We start from the raw sequence: 20,100 nt of genomic DNA, 5'->3' as shown, positions 1-20,100 counted from the left end.
CAGCCCTCTAGCACCTCCCCCATGGCCAAAGTGGAATGACAAAATTGGGTCAGAGCCCATGCAATCTCTTCCCTCACCTCCCACAGCACCCTGTGGCCCAATTCATCCAGACCTGGAGATTTATCCACTTTTAAGCCAGCCAACACCTCCAATATCTTGTCAGTCCCTATGATAATTTGCTCAAGAACCTCACAGTCTCTCAATGCGGAGTTCCATATCTACCTCTTCATTCTCTTGGGTGAAGACAGATGTGAAGTATTTGTTCAACACCCTACCAATGTCCTCTGGGTCCACCCACAGATTTTCCCCTTGGTCTCTAATGAGCCCTACTCTTTCCCTGGTTATCCTCTTCTCATTGATATACTTAGAGAGTATCTTAGGATTTTCCCTATTTTTACCAGCCAGAACTTTCTCAAATGCCCTCTTTGCTCTCCTAATTGCTTTCTTAAGCTCCATCCTGCACTTTCTTCACTAATGCCTCAGTTGATTTGCTCCCCTTCTACATGTTAAAAGCCTCTCTTTTCCTTCTCAATGTATCCTGAATGCCTCTGGTCATCCATGGTTCTCTGGGCTTGTTACTCCTTTCTATTTCCCTACAGGAAACATGTTCGGCCTGTACCCTCCCCATTGTCTTTTTGAACACTGCTACAACTCTTCTGCAGTTTTCTCCACAAGTAACTCTTTCCAGTCTACCTTGGCCAGATCCAGCCTTATTTTACTAAAATCCGCTCTCTTCAATCTAAAACCTTTTTGTGCAACTTGTCCATTTCTTTGTCCATAACAAACTTAAATTGTATGATGTTGTGGTTGTTATCACCAACATGTACCCCACCAACACATTAACCATCTGTCCAGCTTCATTCCCTAGAATTAGGTCCAGCACTGCACCGTCCCTTATTGGACCCTCTACATATTGAACTAAAAAGTTCTCCTGTATACAATTTAAGATTTCAACTGGGAAAGTTGAAATCACCGAATATAATTACCATACTCTTTTTACACACCTCTACGAATGGCACACATATTTGCTCCTCAATTTCCCGCTGACTATATGGGGGTCTATAAATAGCAATGTTACTATCCCTTTTGTACTCCCAAGCTCTATCCACAAAGCCTCATTTGATGCCCACTCCAAGATGTAATTTCTCCTTACTGCAGTAACTGACTCCTTAACTAATAATGCAATGCCTTCTCCTCTTTTACCCCTCTTCTGAAGACTCTATATCCTGGGATGTTGACCTGCCAATCCCACCCCTCCCTCAACCACTTCTCCATGATGGCTACTGTATCATAATTCTACATGTCAATTCTCACCCTTAACTCATCCGTTTTACATGTAATACTCCTGGCATTAAAGTAGAGGCCATCCAGCCTGGTCTTACTCCCTTGAAACTTACTACCGCTGTATTTCCTCTGACTTGATTGCTTTTCTGTGTTTTGCTCTTCCCTATTCTGCTAACAGTCTGCGTCTCCTCACCCTGCCGAATTAAAGTCCTCCCAACAGCACAAGCAAACCCGTCATGGTTCAGATGTAGAATGTCCCGCTTATATAGGTTCCACCTGCCCCAGAAACGGTCCCAGTGGTCCAGGAATCTAAAACCCTCCCTCCTGCACCAACTTGTAATCCACACATTCATCTGCACTATTCTCCTATTTCTGTTCTCACTAGCATGTGACACCGGGTCACAGGTACAAGATATTGCTCCCCAAAGTAGGGTACATTCCTACAGCCTAGATATTCAACTGAGGATGACATTTTGACACTTACTGGCATGAAACATCAACAGTGTTAAAACAGCAGGAATGTTACAACCCGAGAGATCCTGTTTTTTAGGCTAAAAGCAAAGTACTGTGGATGCTGGAATCTGAAACCAAAGAGAAAATGCTGCAAAATCTCAGCCGGTCTGGCAGCATCTGTAGGGAGAGAAAAAGAGGTAACGTTTTGAGTCCAGGTTACATAGAACATACAGTGCAGAAGGAGGCCCTTTGGCCCATCGAGTCTGCACCGACCCACTTAAGCTCTCACTTCCACACTATCCCCATAACCCCAATAACCCCTCCTAACCTTTTTGGTCACTAAGGGCAATTTATCATGGTCAATCCGCCTAACCTGCACGTCTTTGGACTGTGGGAGGAAACCGGAGCACCCGGAGGAAACCCACGCAGACACGGGGAGGACGTGCAGACACCGCACAGACAGTGACCCAGCGGGGAATCGAACCTGGGACCCTGGCACTGTGAAGCCACAGTGCTATCCACTTGTGCTACCGTGCTGCCCCTTTGTCAAAGCTTTTTTTTAAAAAATATTTTTATTGAAGCATTTGCAAAATTTTTGTAATAATAACAAACAAAACAATAATAACATAAACATCAACATGGTAAACTAGACATTTCCCACCCAACCCCTTCTGTACATCCTTTAACCATATTGCACCTACCCCCCCCCCCCCTTCAGAATGCTGCTTCTGCTGACATTTTTAATTTTCCCTGAGAAAGTCGACGAACAGCTGCTACCTCCAAGAGCACCCCAGCATTGACCCCCTCAAGGCAAACTTTATTTTCTCCAGCTTGAGAAACCCAGCCATGTCACTAACCCAAGTCTCCACACTCGGGGGCTTCGAGTCCCTCCACATTAAAAGGATCCGTCTCCGGGCTACCAGGGAGGCAAAGGCCAAAACGTTAGCCTCTTTCACTCCCTGAACTCCCGGGTCTTCTGACACTCCAAAGATCGTCATCTCTGGACTCGGCACCACCCGTGTACCTAGCACCTTGGACATTGCCTTGGCAAACACCTGCCAGAATCCTCCAAGCTTCAGGCATGCCCAAAACATATGGACATGGTTTGCTGGGCTTCCCGCACACCTCGCACATCTATCCTCTACCCCGAAAAACTTGCTCATTCTCGCTGCCATCATGTGTGCCCGGTGTACCACCTTAAACTGTATTAGACTGAGCCTGGCACATGATGAGGCGGAATTAACCCTGCTTAGTGTGTCCACCCACAGACCCGCCTCTAACTCCCCACCTAGCTCCTCCTCCCACTTGCCCTTCAGTTCCTCCACCGGGGTCTCCTCCGCCTCCAACAACTCCTGATAGATATCTGACACCTTCCCCTCTCCCACCCAGATACCAGACACTACTCTGTCCTGTGTCCCCCGTGGCGGCATCAGCGGGAAAGACAACACCTGTTTCCTCAGAAAGTCCCGGACTTGTAAATATCTGAAACCATTCCCCGATGGCAGCTTGAACTTGTCCTCCAGCGCCTTCAGACTGGGAAAACTCCGTCTATGAATAGATCTCCCATCCGTTTAATTCCAGCTCTCTGCCAACTTCGGAACCCGTCATCTATCCTGCCCGGCGCGAACCTGTGGTTATTGCAAATCGGGGTCCAGACTGACGCACCCTCCACATTCTTGTACCTCTTCCATTGCCCCCAGATCCTCAATGCCGCCACCACCACCAGGCTAGTGGAGTACCGGGCCGGCGGGAACTGCAGAGGTGCCGTTACCAGTGCTCCCAAACTGGTGCCTTTGCATGACTCCGCCTCCATCCGCTCCCATGCTGACCCCTCCCGCATTACCCACTTCCTAATCATCGCTATATTCGCCGCCCAGTAGTAGTTGCAAAAGCTCGGCAGCGCCAACCCCCCGACTGCGCTCCAACAACATTTTCATCACCCGCGGGGTTTTATTCGCCCATACAAAGCCCAAAATAATCTTGTTTACCCGCTTGAAAAAGGCCTTAGGGATGAAGATGGGGAGGCACTGGAAGACAAGCAAAAATCTGGGGAGGACCGTCATTTTCACGGTCTGTACCCTCCCCACCAACGATAGCGGGAGCATATCCCATCTTTTAAAGTCCCCCTCCATTTGCTCCACCAGCCGGGTAAGATTGAGCCTGTGTAATGCCTCCCATTTCCGAGCCACCTGTATTCCCAGGTAGCGAAAGCTCCTCTCTACCACCCTGAGTGGCAGCTCCTTCAGTCTCCTCTCCTGCCCCCTTGCCTGGATCACAAACAATTCACTTTTTCCCACGTTCAATTTGTACCCTGAGAACCTGCCCCAAATTCCCCCAAGGTCTGCATAACCTCCCCCATCCCCTCCACCGGGTCCGAGATGTACAAGAGCAGATCGTCTGCGTACAGTGAAACCCTGTGCTCCCCCCCCCCCACCCCCCGAACCAGCCCCTGCCACTTCTTTGATGCTCTCAGCGCATGGCCAACGGCTCTATAGCCAGAGTGAACAGCAACAGGGAGAGGGGGCACCCCTGCCTCGTCCCTCGGTGTAGCTTAAAGTACCCCGACCTCAGCCGGTTCGTGCTCACATTCGCTACCGGCACCTGGTAGAGCAATCGCACCCAGTTGATGAACCCCTCACCAAACCCAAAACTTCCCAGCGTCGCCCAAAGATATTCCCACCCCACCCGATCAAAAGCCTTCTCCGCATCCATCGCAACCACCACCTCCGCCTTCTCTCCTTCTGAGGGCATCATAATTACATTCAAAAGCCTCCGAACGTTAGCATTGAGCTGTCTACCCTTAACAAATCCAGTTTGGTCCTCCCCTATCACCCCCAGGACATAGTCTTCTATCCTTGTGGCCAAAATCTTAGCCAGCAGCTTGGCATCTACGTTCAAAAGCAAGATCGGCCTATATTACCCACATTGCTCCGGGTCCTTTTCTCGTTTAAAGATGAGCGAGATCAAGGCCTGCAACATAGTTGGGGGGCGGTTTCCCCTCTCTTTAGCCTCATTAAAGGTCCTCATCAGCAGTGGGCACAACACCTCTGAGAACTTCTTATAGAATTCTACCGGGTAACCGTCCGGCCCCGGAGCCTTGCACGACTGCATGCCCTCCAGACCTTTAACAATTTCCTCTGCTTCAATCGGGGCCCCCAGCCCCTTGACCAGGTCCTCCTCCACCGTCGGAAACCTCAACTGATCAAGGAACTGCCTCATCCCTTCTACACCAGGCGGGGGTTCCGACTGATATAATTTGCTATAAAATTCTTTAAAAACGTTCTTCACCCCCTCTGGGTCCAAGACCATGTTGCCCTCCCTATTCCTTACCCTCCCAATCTCCCTAGTCGCTTCTCTCTTCCTAAGCTGGTGCGCCAACATCCTGCTCGCCTTTTCCCCATATTCGTAGACCGCGCCCCTTGCCTTCCTCAACTGCTCCACCGCCCTCCCCGTGGTCAACAACACAAACTCTGCGTGTAGTTTCTGATGCTCCCTCAGGAGCCTCACGTCCAGGGCCTCCGCATATCTCCTATCCACTCGAAGTATCTCCTCCACTAATCTCTCCCTCTTTGCTCGTTCCACTTTTTCTCTATGGGACCGAATCAAAATTAGTTCCCCTCTTACAACTGCTTTCAGAGGCACCCAAACCACCGCTGCTGATACCTCACCCATATCGTTTGTATCCAGGTAATTCTGAATGGACTTATTCACTCGCCCGCAGACCGCTTCGTCCGCTAACGACCCACACCAGCCTCCACAGCGGACGCTGCCCTCTCTCCTCACTCAACCGCAAATCCACCCAATGCGGGGCATGATCAGAGACTGCAATCGCCAAATATTCCGTCCCCGCCACCTTCAGAATTAGCGCCCTGCTCAGAACAAAAAAATCAATGCGGGAGTAAACTTTGTGGACATGAGAAAAAAACGAAAACTCCTTCGCCCTCGGCCGTTCGAATCTCCACGGGTCTACGCCCCCCATCTGCTCCATAAAACCCCTCAACTCCTTCGCCGTGGCAGGCCTCCTTCCAGTCCTGGGTTTTGACTGGTCCAGATCGGGATCAATGACCGTGTTAAAGTCTCCCCCCATGATCAAGCCATGAGACTCTAGATCCGGGATCTTGCCTAACACCCGTCTCGTAAATCCCACATCGTCCCAGTTCGGAGCGTATACGTTTACAAGAACCATCCGTACACCCTCCAGCTTCTCACTTACCATAATATATCTACCCCCCTTATCTGCCACAATTCTTCCAGCCTCAAACGCCACCCACTTGCTGATCAATATTGCTACCCTCCCTAGTCTTTGAGTCCAGCCCAAAGTGGAACACCTGACGACCCCTTTCTCAATCTCGTCTGGTCAATAATCTTTAGATGTGTCTCCTGAAGCATTTCTACGTCTGCCTTCAGCCCCTTTAAATGCGCAAAAACGCGAGCCCTTTTGACCGGCCCATTCAAACCCCTCACATTCCACGTAATCAGCCCCCCCCCCCCCACCCCCCACCCCTACCCTCCACCCCGTGCCCCCCCCCCTTTCCTGGCCAAGTAGCCATAACCTTTTTTTGGCCAGCCCAGAGCCCGCGCCCCCTGCTTCCCCGAGCTCCCCCACAAGCAGCAACCGCCCCCGACCTCCCTTTTTTCCTCGATAATAATTCCTCCCGTCAGCGAAGCAGCCTCCCCATTCTCCCCCCCCCCCCCCACAACAGCACCCGAAACCTAATCCCCCAGGTCAAGCACCATCTTACCACATGTTTAACCCCCACCTCGCTTCCGAGAGTCTGCTGACACCGACAGCCCCCGCCCCTGGTGCCAAACAGTCTGGCTCCCTGTTGTTCGAACCCCTCTCCCGACATGCATAAACCATTTAACAACATCGCAGTCCCCAGTAAGTAAACAACCTCAAGTAAAAGAAATTAACATAAACCAATGCAGAAAACAATCGCTTGGAACCAAACCCACCCTCCCAGAGAATAGCACCAACTTCGGGGCTCCCCCCCCCCCCCCCCCCACATCCAATCTCTGCAAAAACAAAGCACCCTCAAACCATCACCCCAACCCCATACTTAACCCAGAACCACATACAGTCTTATTTGAACCGATACAAGAATTACAAAAATAACAAACCGCCGCCATAACTCCTTGCCGCGTGTTCACCATACCCTTCCCCTGTCCCTACATCTACATCTGTCACAGTTTACCCTCTGATATTAGTTTCTCTGCTGTTTGCTCTTTCACACCTTCTGTTCTCTCTGGGGACTCCCATTAGCACTCTTTCCCCTTGACTTCTGTGGCTTTTAGCAACCTGTTTCCCTGGGTTTCTGTGGTTATGACTCATCTTTCATTCTCATTCCGCATTATAAATATTTCCCACTTTCTCTGTCTTGTAGCTTTGACAAAGGGTCATCTGGACTCGAAACGTTAGCTCGTTTCTCTCCCTGCAGATGCTGCCAGACCTGCTGAGATTTTCCAGCATTTTCTCTCTGTTTTTAGTCTACTGCATAACTCCCTGAATTCTTATTGCAAAACGTAATACCTCTTTCTACCTATGTCATTGATACCAACATGTCCCATGACCTCTGCCTTATTACTCTCCCCCTTCAGGATGCCCTGCAGCCTTTCAGTGACATCCCAGACCCTGGCACCAGGGAGGCAACACACCATCCTTGAGTCATGTTGATTGCCACAGTTGCGCCTATCTGTTCCCCTGACTATATTACTATTGCTCTTCCTCTTTTGCCCTTCTCCTGTGGAGCCAGGCTGCTTGTGGTGCCAGAAGCTTGGGTCTATCCACACTCCCTGGAGGAACCAGCCTAATCAGCCTTCAAAATGGAATATCAATTTGTGAGCGGGACCCAGCGGGAACTCCTGAGTTTCCTGCCTGTTTCTCTTGGACTGCCTGGTGGTCACGCATTTCCTTCCTTTCTTCCACAAGTCCCTTCAGCTGCATTGTGACCACCTCTCTAAACGTGCTATCCACGATACTCTCAGACTCACAGATGCTCCACAGTATCTCCAGCCGCCGCTCCAGCTCTGAAACCTGAGCTCCTGAACTGCAGCTGGATACACTTCCTGCACATACTGGTCCTGGGGCCTGGAAATGTTCCCGTATTCCCACATAGAGCAAGAGGAGCAAACCACAGCTTTGAGCTCTGCTGCATGAATAATCCCTTTAAATGTAAAACTTTAGAAGACTATTATATATTTTTTTTAATCAACTAAGTGCCTACACTTGCTAAAACAGTGACTTACAATTCATCTAGCTTGAAAAATACCCACCAGGACTTACTCACCAGTCAGATGTGCTCTTCGTAAACTCCCAGCTCCCCTCACGCTCTTTGAGGACAGATAGCAAATGAAAGGAGCATCTCGCTTCCTCTTCACCGAACTCCCTCAGTCACAAAACTCCCACATTAGCATTCTAATGCAGCCCGAAGCCAGCACTGTAAGATTGCCCACTTTTATACTGTCTGACTCTAGCCTCTGAAAACTGGTTTAAGCCAGTTATCTAATTAATGGGTTGCAGATGCAAGCAGAACCTGTAAGAAACCTGCTTTAAAACTGGTCTAAAACTCACCTTCTTCCAACCCAAACAACAAATTTTAAATTAATGACTAAATAGAAGAAAGACTAGACTTTAGTTGGAAACTAACCCTTAATTTCCCTCAGTCACAAAACTCCCACTTTAACACTCTAGTGCAGCCCGAAGTCAGCATTCCAGTGCAAACAGTGAAACATTTGCACCACACAATTCCCAGGCAATGACCATCTCCAACAAGAGAGAATCTAACCATCTCCCATGACATTGAATTCCCCCATTATCAACATCCTCGGGGTTACCATTGATCAGAAACTGAACTGGGGCAGCCAAATAAATATTGTAGCTGGAAGAGCAGGCTGAGAATTCTGCAGAGACTAACTCATCTCCTGAGTTCTCAGAGCCTGGCCACTGTTGACAAGACACAAGTGAGGCATGCGATGAAATGCTCCCCACTGCCTGTATGAGTCCAATAACACCCAGGAAGCTTCATACCCATACAAAGCATCTTGCTTGATTGGCACCCCATCCCCCTCCACCACTGACGCACAGTGACAGCAGTGTATACCACCTACAAGATGCACTGCAGAAACTTACCACGGCTCTTCCAACAGCACCTTCCAAACCCATAACCTCTGCAGCCTAGAAGGACAAGGGCAGCAGATGTATAGGAATACCATCACCTGCAAGCTCCCCTCAGAGTCACACATCATCTTGGATTTGGTATCACCGTTACTTCACTGTTGTTGGGTCAAAATCCTGGAACTCACTTCTTCACAGGACATGAACTGCAGCACTTCAGGAAGGTAGCACAGCACCACCTTCTCAAGGGCAATTATTGATGTGCATGTCACATGACCAAATAAAAGGAAAGTTCTTTCAGAATACTGCAAATAGTACAGTTCAATTTCCTTTCCCCCCCTTCCTTCAGAAAAGGGCGGCATGTTGGTGCAGTGGTTAGCACTGTTGCCTCGCTGCCCAGGGACCCTGGTTCGATTCCGACCTTGGGTGACTGTGTGGAGTTTGCACGTTCTCCCTGTGTCTGTGTGGGTTTCCTCCAGGTGCTCCGGTTTCCTCCCACAGTCCAAAGATGTGCCGGTTAGGTGGATTGGTCACGCTAAATTGCCCCTTAGAGTCCAGTGGTTAATTTGGGTTACGGGGATAGGGTGGGGGAGTGGGCCTGGGTGGGATGCTCTTTCAGAGGGTCGGTGCAAACTCAAAATGTTGAATGGTCCCCTTCTGCACTGTAGGTATTCTATGATTCTATGAAGTGTGACTGGCTACTTCTGTAAAGTTACTGCACATAACAAACATGGTGCAGCTATGTACCTCATGAAGAACAGTCCCAGGCTTTGAAATGTGTTGCTCAGTGGTTACTACTCTTGTCTCTGAGTCAGAAAGGTGTGGGTTCAAGGCATACTTCAAAATCTTAGCTGATTCTCTAGTCCACTTCTGAGGGCATGTTGCAATGTTGGAAGTTTCAATCTTTAAGATGAGATGCTAAGCTGAGGACCGATTTGCCCTCTCAGGTGTATCTAAAGGATCTTATTTCACTATTATGAAGATCAAGTGAGTTATCCCTGATGTCATGGTCAATGTATATCCCCCAATCAGCATCACTGGTAAAAAGAGATTATTTGGTCACTATCAGATTACTGTTTGTGGGAGTGGAGGTGTATACAAACTGGCTGTAGTGTCTCTATATTATAGCAATGACTACACTTCAAAAATACTTCATTGGCTGCAAAGTACTTTACTTCCTGGGATGAAAGAAACTGGGTGGAATTCTCCCATCCCCATCGACAGGTTCAATGGTGGGGGTGGGGAGAAAGTCAGGGAGGAGTTCCAAAATTCGGTTTCACACCGGCATCAAATGATGGTGGGATCTGCTGATATTGCCCACTGTAGCACTTCGCAAATCCCACCAGAGGCCAGCATGAAACTATTTTGCATCACACTAATGGGATGCCTGTGAAGGCGCAACTGGAATCTTCCTCCTCCCCCGGATGCCTGATTCTCTAAAATGCCAGCGGGAAAACATGCCAGGCCAGAACACGTCAAGACCAACATAGCGTGCAATAGTCAGGCCTTGGTTAGCTTGCAGATATCCTAGAAGATGGAGGCCCCCAGCTACCGGAACCTGGAGCATTGCTTGCAGCACAGGTGGGTGGAGCTTCATCCATGTGGACCCTTCATGAAGCAGCTTCCAAGAGGTGTGAGTTCTCCACGCAACAACCTCACTCAATCGTCGGAACTTCCTTTAGGGACTTCGCTTTGGCATCAAACCTACTTCCAAGGTCATCACCATGTGCTCAGACTACTTACAAGGACCTCGCCATTGGATCAGACCTACTTCCAAGGACGGCACCATGGCATCATAACTTCTTCCAAGGACTTCACCATGGGATCGGACCTAGTTCTAAGGACTTCAATATGGCACAGACCTTATTCCAGGGACTCCACATTGGAATCGGACCTTTTTCCAAGGGCTTACCCATCCAAATTAAATCGTCCAGCTGCAGGTGGAAGGCAGAGGAGTTACTGTTGAGCGGTAAGGGTTTGTTGGGGGGGCTGTTAAAGAAAGTTAGGAGAGGACCGAAAAGATAGTGGAGGCCTAGTGAGGGACAAGGATGATTGGGGATGCTGGAAAACGTATTACAGGAGTTTAGCAAGACAGCAGATAGAACGGAGGCAGATGGTGGGAAACCGTGGTGGGTCCTGGGCCGAGGGGTGGGATGGTGGGGTGAGGTTACGTGCAGTTGTGAAGGGGCATGTGGAGCTGTCCAGGTGTGAACAAGAACAAACAAAGAACAAAGAAATGTACAGCACAGGAACAGGCCCTTCGGCCCTCCAAGCCCGTGCCGACCATGCTGCCCGACTAAACTACAATCTTCTACACTTCCTGGGTCCGCATCCCTCTATTCCCATCCTATTCATGTATTTGTTAAGATGCCCCTTAAATGTCACTATCGTCCCTGCTTCCACCACCTCCTCCGGTAGCGAGTTCCAGGCACCCAATACCCTCTGCGTAAAAAACTTGCCTCGTACATCTACTCTAAACCTTGCCCCTCTCACCTTAGACCTATGCCCCCTAGTAATTGACCCCTCTACCCTGGGGAAAAGCCTCTGACTATCCACTCTGTCTATGCCCCTCATAATTTTGTATACCTCTATCAGGTCTCCCCTCAACCTCCTTCGTTCCAGTGAGAACAAACCAAGTTTATTCAACCGCTCCTCATAGCTAATGCCCTCCATACCAGGCAACATTCTGGTAAATCTCTTCTGCACCCTCTCTAAAGCCTCCACATCCTTCTGGTAGTGTGGCGACCAGAATTGAACACTATATTGTCACAAATAGGCTTACATACACTGCAATGAAGTTACTGTAAGAATCCCCGAGTCGCCACATTCTGGCACCTGTTCGGGTACACAGAGGGAGAATTCAGAATGTCCAAATTACCTAACAGCACGTCTTTCGGGACTTGTGGGAGAAAACCGGAGCACCCGGAGGAAACCCACGCAGACACGGGGAAAACGTGCAGACTCCGCACAATGACCCAAGCTGGGAATCGAACCTGGGACCTTGGAGCTGTGAAGCAACAGTACTAACCACTGTGCTACCGATACACACAGACTCAGGGAGGTGGGTAGGTGAAGGGTAGGCAGACCAATGTTTAGAGGGGTCGGATTCTCAAGGAGGATAATAATGCCAGGGATGGTCATTGGTAATGGTGGAAAGAGTGCGGATGTCTAGGGAGGGACATGGTGTCGGAGCCATAAGGAATGTGACCACCACCATTGTTGACCTGGTTATTCATGAAGGCCCGCCTTCTCAATCTTGCCCCTCATCTGAGGTGTGGTGATGCTCAGGTTAAATCACCACCAGTCAGTTCTCCCCCTCAAAGTGGAAAGCAGCCTATGGTCGTCTGGGACTACGGCGACTACCTTTGATCTGGTTGAAACTAAGCAGAGTCTCATGGAGATCCCTCGATGTTGAATGAGAGTAGGCTCAGTGGGTGGGCAGAGATGCAGGTCATCTCCATTGGACAACCGGAAGGGAGCGGGTAGTATTTAAAAATAAATAAATTTAGAATACACATTCTTTTTTTTTCCAACCTAAGGGGCAATTTATCGTGGCCAATCCATCTACCCTGCACATTTTTGGTTGTGGGGGTGAGACTCACTCAGACACGGGGAGAATGTCCAATCTCCACACGAACAGTGACCTGGGGCCGGGATCGAACCTGAGTCCTCGGCGCCGTGAGGCAGCAATGCTAACCACTGCGCCACTGTGCTGCCCTCCCAGCAGGTAGTATTAACAATGCTAGGGACCTGGGACACATGGGACTTTGATGGATGAAGGCTCAATGTGTGCGAGAGAAGGCACGTTGCCTGCAAGGGCTCTGGTACATACCCTTGACTACCTGCAAATTTATTGTGATCTAATGGAAAATTTCTCAGTGTCATTTGTGGCGGGATTTGCTGGGAGCTTTTCCCCAGCTCTGTCGACGACTTCCTCACCACTATCTAACCACAGTAACTTTTTTGGGTCCTGGGGAGTTTCTCACCGGGCTATCCCACACTCAGAATTATTTTATCACTGGGGGGCTGAACTCACTGGCCAGACCGGCTCCTCAGAGATCAGGCCACCATTTTGAAAGGGTGCCCTTATCTCCAAATGGGCTTGAGGGTCCCCCACACCCCCATCCACAGGCAATGACACGCCCCCACCCCCAACACATGGGCATTATTCCACACACCCCAAGTGATAACACCCCAACATGAGGTTGCTGAGGGCTCCCCCTTTTCAGGCCTTCCCATGCCCCCTCCCTTTCAGGACCCTTACCCTTCACCCCCAAAACTTCCTGAGGCCCCTTCATACCTTTCCTGCACCCCCCACCCTTCATACTCCCCTTCCATCCTCCTTTAATGGGCATGGCCCCCTCAGGCCCTGACCCTTGGCACTGCCACCCTAGCAGTGCTCCTGCTGGCTTTGCAGTGCCATCCTCCAGGTGGCAGTTCTATGGTGGCAGTGCCAAGGTGCCCACGTTCAATGGGGCAGGCCAGGGGGCCACCATGCCCTGTCCCTGAGCACCCCAGGGGCCTCTGCTGACCTGAGACCCCCAGGTGCCATTCCGCCTGGTTCACATTTGTAATGGACCAGTACTGATCAGCGCCTGGCTGGGGTCTCCCTGGGGAAGCTGGTAGATGCCTGGACCTCAATAGATCCCGGATCAGCATGCCTAAGCAAGTTTTAAACCTACTGAGATGTGCGAGTCTTGGTCCTGCCCATTGTGGGCGGGATTCTGTCACGACACCTCATGAGGCCTGGGTAGATCTCACGTGGCGTTTTGGCTGTCGGGATGCCCACGGGAGGCCTCTCCCGGCATCTACTGGCCACGCTGTGCTCCCATTCGGCCGCACTCTGGCCGGTAGACCGTATCTGTTGCTCCTCGTCCCTGCCGCAAACTCTGTTGCTGCACCATTAACTCCATTCCTCTCCCTGGTCACTGTCACTGTGAGATCACATGGGTTTGTCTCTGGGCAGATCCCATACGAGGCCCATCCCCTCTCCAAACTACTTCATTCGACCTTGAATCAAAGGAGACAGTTGAAAACAACACCATCTGTTAACATCCGGCGGTTGTAACAGGAGAATCTAAGTTATTGTTGGGCAGCATGTTGGCGCAGTGGTTAGCGCTGCTGCCGACGGTACTGAGGACCCGGGTTCGACCCAGGTCACTGTCTGTGTGGAGTTTGCACATTCTCCCTGTGTCTGCGTGAGTTTCACCCCCACAACCCAAAGATGTGCAGGTTAGGTGGATTGGCCACACTAAATTGGCCTTTAATTGGAAAAAATAACTGGGTACTCTAAATTTTTTTAAAAGTTATTGTTATGCCTTTAAGTCACTTATACAGCTCATGGAACATGTTTGATCTGATCTACTGCCTTATCCAACTTGATACCCCATCAGTGAATACCCGAGGATGTTTCAGTATTACAATTTTCATGGTTAGCATATGCTGACGTTGCTTGCATCAATCATCACTCCAGTAGGTGGCACTCTGGTAATATCATTATTTTCTTTGTACTTAGCAATGTTCATGCCCAGACAGGCTTTCCTGCCTAGTGCAGGTTATACAGTCGTGGTTTTGACTAGCTTACAGACCATTTTACATTTATTTTCATCTCTTTGGTCATATGGAGTGACTTGTCCCAACATAAGCTATAATTGCCGAGTTTAAATGAAACTAAAAGGTGCGATTTAATGGCCTTGTCGTGCCTGGCTTGGTGACACGACAAGGCCGTTTAATTTAATCAGGAGGCGGTGCCTGCGTGCCACCAGGTCAACACTGCACGGGTGGTGTCCGCGGTGGAGGCCTTGCGGGCGAAGGTTTCGGCCATGGGTCAACATGTCCGAGGCCTGGGGCAATCTGTGCAGGCAGTGGCCATGGCCCAATTCAGGGTTGCCACCTCACAGGCAGCCATGTGTGAGAGCCACCTGGAAATTCCAGCAGCGCTTCTGAGCGTGGCCTAGTCACAGCAGAACATCGGCAGCATTGCCCAGGCGCTGGCCGACATGGCACAGCCACAGGTAGGTGGACCAGTGTCAGAAGGAGATGGTGCAGTCACTGGCTGATGTGACACAGATCCTGAAGGCGGTGGCACAGTCGCAGCGTAATGTGGCACAGTCCCAGACAGAGGTGGTCCACTCTCTGTGCTCCATGGCCGTAAGCCTGCAGACCCTGGTTGAGACGAGAGCGGGCCTCCAGGACTGGAAATCGCTGGCTTTGAAAGCAGACTAAGGCAGGCCAGCAGCATGGTTCAATTCCCGTAACAGCCTCCCCGAACAGGCGCTGGAATGTGGCGACTAGGGGCTTTTCACAGTAACTTCATTGAAGCCTACTCGTGACAATAAGCGATTTTCATTTCAGATGATGGGGGAGCCTCTAGGGTTAGCTCCACTCGGACCCTCGTCCCATGGAATAGCCCGGGGGCCATCGGGCGCCCCAAAGGAGGAAGAGACAATGACTCCCGCAGGGGAAGTGCTGGAACACTGCAGTGCTTCAGACTCCTCCCCTTCCTGTCCCTGGCGCATCACATGGGCAGCAGGCAGAACAGGGAGGCACCACGCCACCTGGGACACCTAAGCAGCAGCCGGGCCCATCCAGGCCCAGTCGCCCCAGAAGACAGCTGCCAAAGGGGACCCAGATCACAGGGTGGGAATTGCAGCAGATCGCCTCCACCCCTGATGTACCATCTGGGGATCCACCTAGGTGTAGTGTTAGGACCCGTAAGGCCTGAAAAGAAGACACCAGTTAAGTTGGCATGGGTGCAGGGCACAGTATAGAGTTAGGGGCTAGGGCACAAACCTGTATATATTTGTTCACATTAAACACCTGTGCACAACGTTACAACCTGCTTGGTGTTCTGTCAGAAGGGTGTGAGAACATAGAACATAGAACATAGAAAATACAGCACAGAACAGGCCCTTCGGCCCACGATGTTGTGCCGAACCTTTGTCCTAGATTAATCATAGATTATCATTGAATTTACAGTGCAGAAGGAGGCCATTCGGCCCTTTGAATCTGCACCAGCTCTTGGAAAGAGCACCCTACCCAAACTCAACACCTCCACCCAACACCAAGGGATGGGCTGGGTGCGCAGGAGGCGTGGGGTGGTGGTGGGGAATGGACGGACATTGTGGGTGGGATTGGCCCAGGGACCGCGGTTCAGCCAGCGCTCCAGTGTCCCACTCCCCCTCTCCCCACCTCCCTCCACCACCCCAGGGATTCGATGAGACCACATGATGGAATGACCAGCTCGCATGCAGGCACCCAGGTGGCTGGTGGACAATGCTATCGTGGGCAGGATTCAGATGTTGTCAAATGATGCGGAGCACCAGAACTCATCACAGAGCAGGTTGTCATCATGCTCCATCCCAAACTATCCCATCATCCTCCATCCCATCACCCAATTATTGCCTAGACAGTAGTGAAGCCGAGGAAATTAGATGGATTTGATAGGCTGGAGCTTAATCCCTTCTGCTCCATGGGGAAATGAGCAATGAATTTACAGACAGTGAATCAATAGCTGCAAAGTTCTAACTATTGTAGTCTGGAACCAAGCCACTGCAGTGAGAATACTTTAAAACCATGTGAATTAATGGGATCAGTTCAAGAAAGGACTGTTAATTTTGAAATCGAAACACTTGCTTTCTGCAGGAAAACCAGCCCACCAAATCCATCTGTGCATAGGATATGTAACATAGGGCAGAATCCTACTGGAATTTAACAAAATGTCAGGCTCACATTGAAAACTGTCATGTAATGCTCCAGTTGCACAGACCAGTTTACTTGCAAAATATTGAGCCTCTTAGTTAGAACAAAATGAGTGGGAGTAGTTTACGCAATCACACTGGCGGGGCTTCAGAGGGCTGGCAACCAGTTTCAGAAAGATTGGGCACCATCTTTAAAGGGCACCGCGATCAGCACTGCAGCCTAACGACCCTCATCGTGGAGGTATCGAAGACCTCTTCTTCCCTGGACAATCTTCAATGGTGTTCCGGTCCACCTTCTCCACCACCCCTCCCCCCCCCCCCCCCCCCCCCCCAATAATCCTGGAAGGCGTTCCACTCTCTCCCGTCCCCCACCATCGACCGGCAGCTTTGAAACACCCCCCCTCCCAACACCACAGAAGTATAACCGGCACCACTTCCCCCCCACCACACATCAAGGCCCCCCACAATAGGGCTCCAACTAGGTCCCGTCCCTGCCGCTCTGCGCCCCCAGAGGGATTTCCTTGACTGCCTCACATCTGGCCCAACCATTGTAAACCTCGCTGACATCACTGAAAGCATGGACATGTGATGGGATACATTTCCTGTTCTCTTGTTTCTTGCCTCATTGGCTATTTCTCATATATGAGCGTAAAAAGTGGTGTAAAACAAATAAAACCAGGGGCGCGATTCTCCTGCCTCGTTACACTCTCGCTCAAGCGAAACGAGGCCAGTGAATAGCGGGAGAGGCCAAAAACGAGAACAGCGCCAGGCCCAAACAGTTTGCGATGCAACCTTCTTGCTCCCATAGGTGACATCAGGATCTTGCCGTAGCAAGGCGAGAAACCAATTATCACCACTTAAGCCTTATTTCCCTACAATTGACGAGACACCCCACATCCAACGGCCTCCTGTCATTCAACAGCCTCCCCAGCAGGTGGTCACGCTGGCGTTGATTAGTACTCCTTTTAAAAAACGTGAACCTGGCGGAAGGGCTTCTGTGGCGAGCAGAGAAGGGGAGTAGCCATCTTTGCCCACAGGCAAAGAGCCCGGGGGCTCTGGATTTGCCACACCTGTGCTCAGTAGAGGACCCTCGGCTGGGGATGGGGGACCCTCCGCAGGGTTGGGCTGTAGTGGGAGGGTGAGGGGTGGGGACCGCTCGTGACACCACCATGCCAACGCCTGGATCGTCTGTACCCATTCCAGGGGCAAACCTTATCCCTGCCCGTTTGCCCCAACAACCATCCATAACCCCCACCGACTGCCGAGGCCTCTGGCCGTGTGGCTGAAGGCTATTGCCGATAGGGAATTGGCAATCGTGGTTAAGTGAGTACTTCACACAACCCAAAGGGATTCCCATGGCGGGGGGAGGGGGGGGGGGGGCATCTGGTATGTGGGAGTCATTGCCTTGCATCCCAATCAGACCGTGATGCCTGGCCACTGTGCTTGAACACTGTGGGAGTTAACACCACACATGCAGCAGCCAACATCCGAACACCCAGGGGATGGGATTCAGCTCCGGGGACATGTCCACAGCCGGAGAGTGGGTGAGTGCCACGGGGAAGGGACCAGCGCCCAGTCCAGGTGATGTTACGAGCAGGTGTCCGGGGTACAGAATCTGGAGACCGGTGAGGTGGGCCTGCTGCGGCTGGAATGTGTGGGCAGGGCGTTCCAGGTTGGGGTGGGGGGGGATCAATGAGGGAATGGAGGTTCCTGGGATGGCAGCCACCGCTGTTTGTCAGTTAACACCCTCTCCCAATTCCTTACAGATATTGAATGCTATGGCGGGGATATTGGGTGCAGAGGTTGCCCTAGTGGTGCTGCTAGGCAGTGCGGTCAGAGTGCGGCAGCACCAGCAGCGTCTGCAGATGCTCGAGGCGGCGGCCCATGTGCCAGACCCCACCCCACACCCTGAGGACCTGGCTGCCAATCAGGCCAGGGAGGGACCCAGGCGTCGCTGGTCGTTTGAATGGATGATGGACAGGTATGCTACAGGAGGCTCCGCTTCATCAAGGAGCCATGTCCTCGCAGACTTGACACCACATGAAGGCGGAGGACACCTACTCCAGGATGCCATTAAGGTCACCGCAGCCCTGAACTTTAAGCCTCAGGATCATTCCAGGGCTCTACAGGGATCTGTGCCACACGCACAGCTGCACCCGACAAGTTACGAATGCCCTGTATGCCCAGACGGAAAACTACATCACCTTTAACATGGACCAAGCTCAGCAAGATGCCCGGGCTGCAGGATTCTCCACCATCCCTAGGAAGCCCCAGTCCAGAAGTAATAGATGCCACACATGTTGCCCTGCGGTCACCGGGCCATCTGGGGGTGCCCAATATTAACCGAAAGGGCTTTCACTCACTCGACATACAGCTCGTGTGCGACTACCAGGTGAAGATAATGTATCTGTCTGCCTGCTTTCCAGGGTGTGCACAACAGCTACAGCGTGGGGTAGTCGGTCATCTCTGCCCTCTTTGAGGAGTCCCCCAGGATAGGCGGCTGGCTCTTGGTGGATAAGGGGTATCCGCTGAGGACCTGGCAGTACGGTGACCGAAGTGAAGACCTGATACAATGAGCCCCTTCAGCCATCCGGGCTGTGTTTGAGCGGTGCATTGGACTGCTCAAGATACAGTTCCGATGCTCCGACTGCTCCAGCGGTGCACTGCAGTACACCGTCCGGAGGGTTGCCCGCTTTGTGTTGGCCTGCTGCATCCTCCTCGTTAGCATTGCTAATCATGGCATTTTACTATGCACAAAATGGCGGCTGCATTTATCTACATAATCACACTTCAGAGTAACTTAACATGTGTGAAAAAAATACTTTGATTTTATTTCTGGACACATAATAGTGTGCTGTATAAATCCGGATTCCCGTCAGCAGCAAGCAATCACAATTTAACCTGTGATCCACTTCTTCCCACTCCCTATTCTGCCTCCATTCAGACCTAGTCTTGGCAAGAGCTGACAAGTGTAGCTACAATATACACCTGTACTCAGTTATAGAAGGAAGTAAAAAACAGAGGAAGAAAGCATTTGTATGATTTTATTAGAACGGTTTGAATTCTACAGTACAGACATCGCAGAAAGACAAACGTGGCATGCAATACAGAGAATGACTGCCGATCAGGAACGAGCTGTGTGAACCTGTTGAGTGCTCTTTGGCAGTTCATGGAAGTGGAACTCACTCTCATGGGTGGATCTCTGCACCTCATTCAACATAATACCATTAGATCTCAATACTGAACAGTGCTTTACCACACTTCTAGGGAAGGTTACAGTCAGTAAATACAGTAGTTCCTTTATAAAACAATTCTGACTACATCTAAAGCTGTAGTGCCCCAGATTATTAATTTTAAATCCAGTTTTAGGTATTCTTATTTTATCTCAGCTGCAGAGAAAAAAAATGCTTCTTCATAATGAATGAAGGGCAAATCTCCCCCTGACCTCCTTTATCAGCTGTTACAGTTTGCCAATTTTCCTCCCATTTTGGGAGATCATCTTACTGCCTGAAAGACAATCACTGAAGGAGCTTAAAAGATTATATATCA

Source organism: Scyliorhinus torazame, chromosome 8 (genome assembly GCF_047496885.1).
Source record: "Scyliorhinus torazame isolate Kashiwa2021f chromosome 8, sScyTor2.1, whole genome shotgun sequence".
NCBI lineage: Eukaryota > Metazoa > Chordata > Chondrichthyes > Carcharhiniformes > Scyliorhinidae > Scyliorhinus > Scyliorhinus torazame.
The sequence above is the reverse complement of the archived record's forward strand: the minus strand, read 5'-3'. Positions refer to the sequence as shown.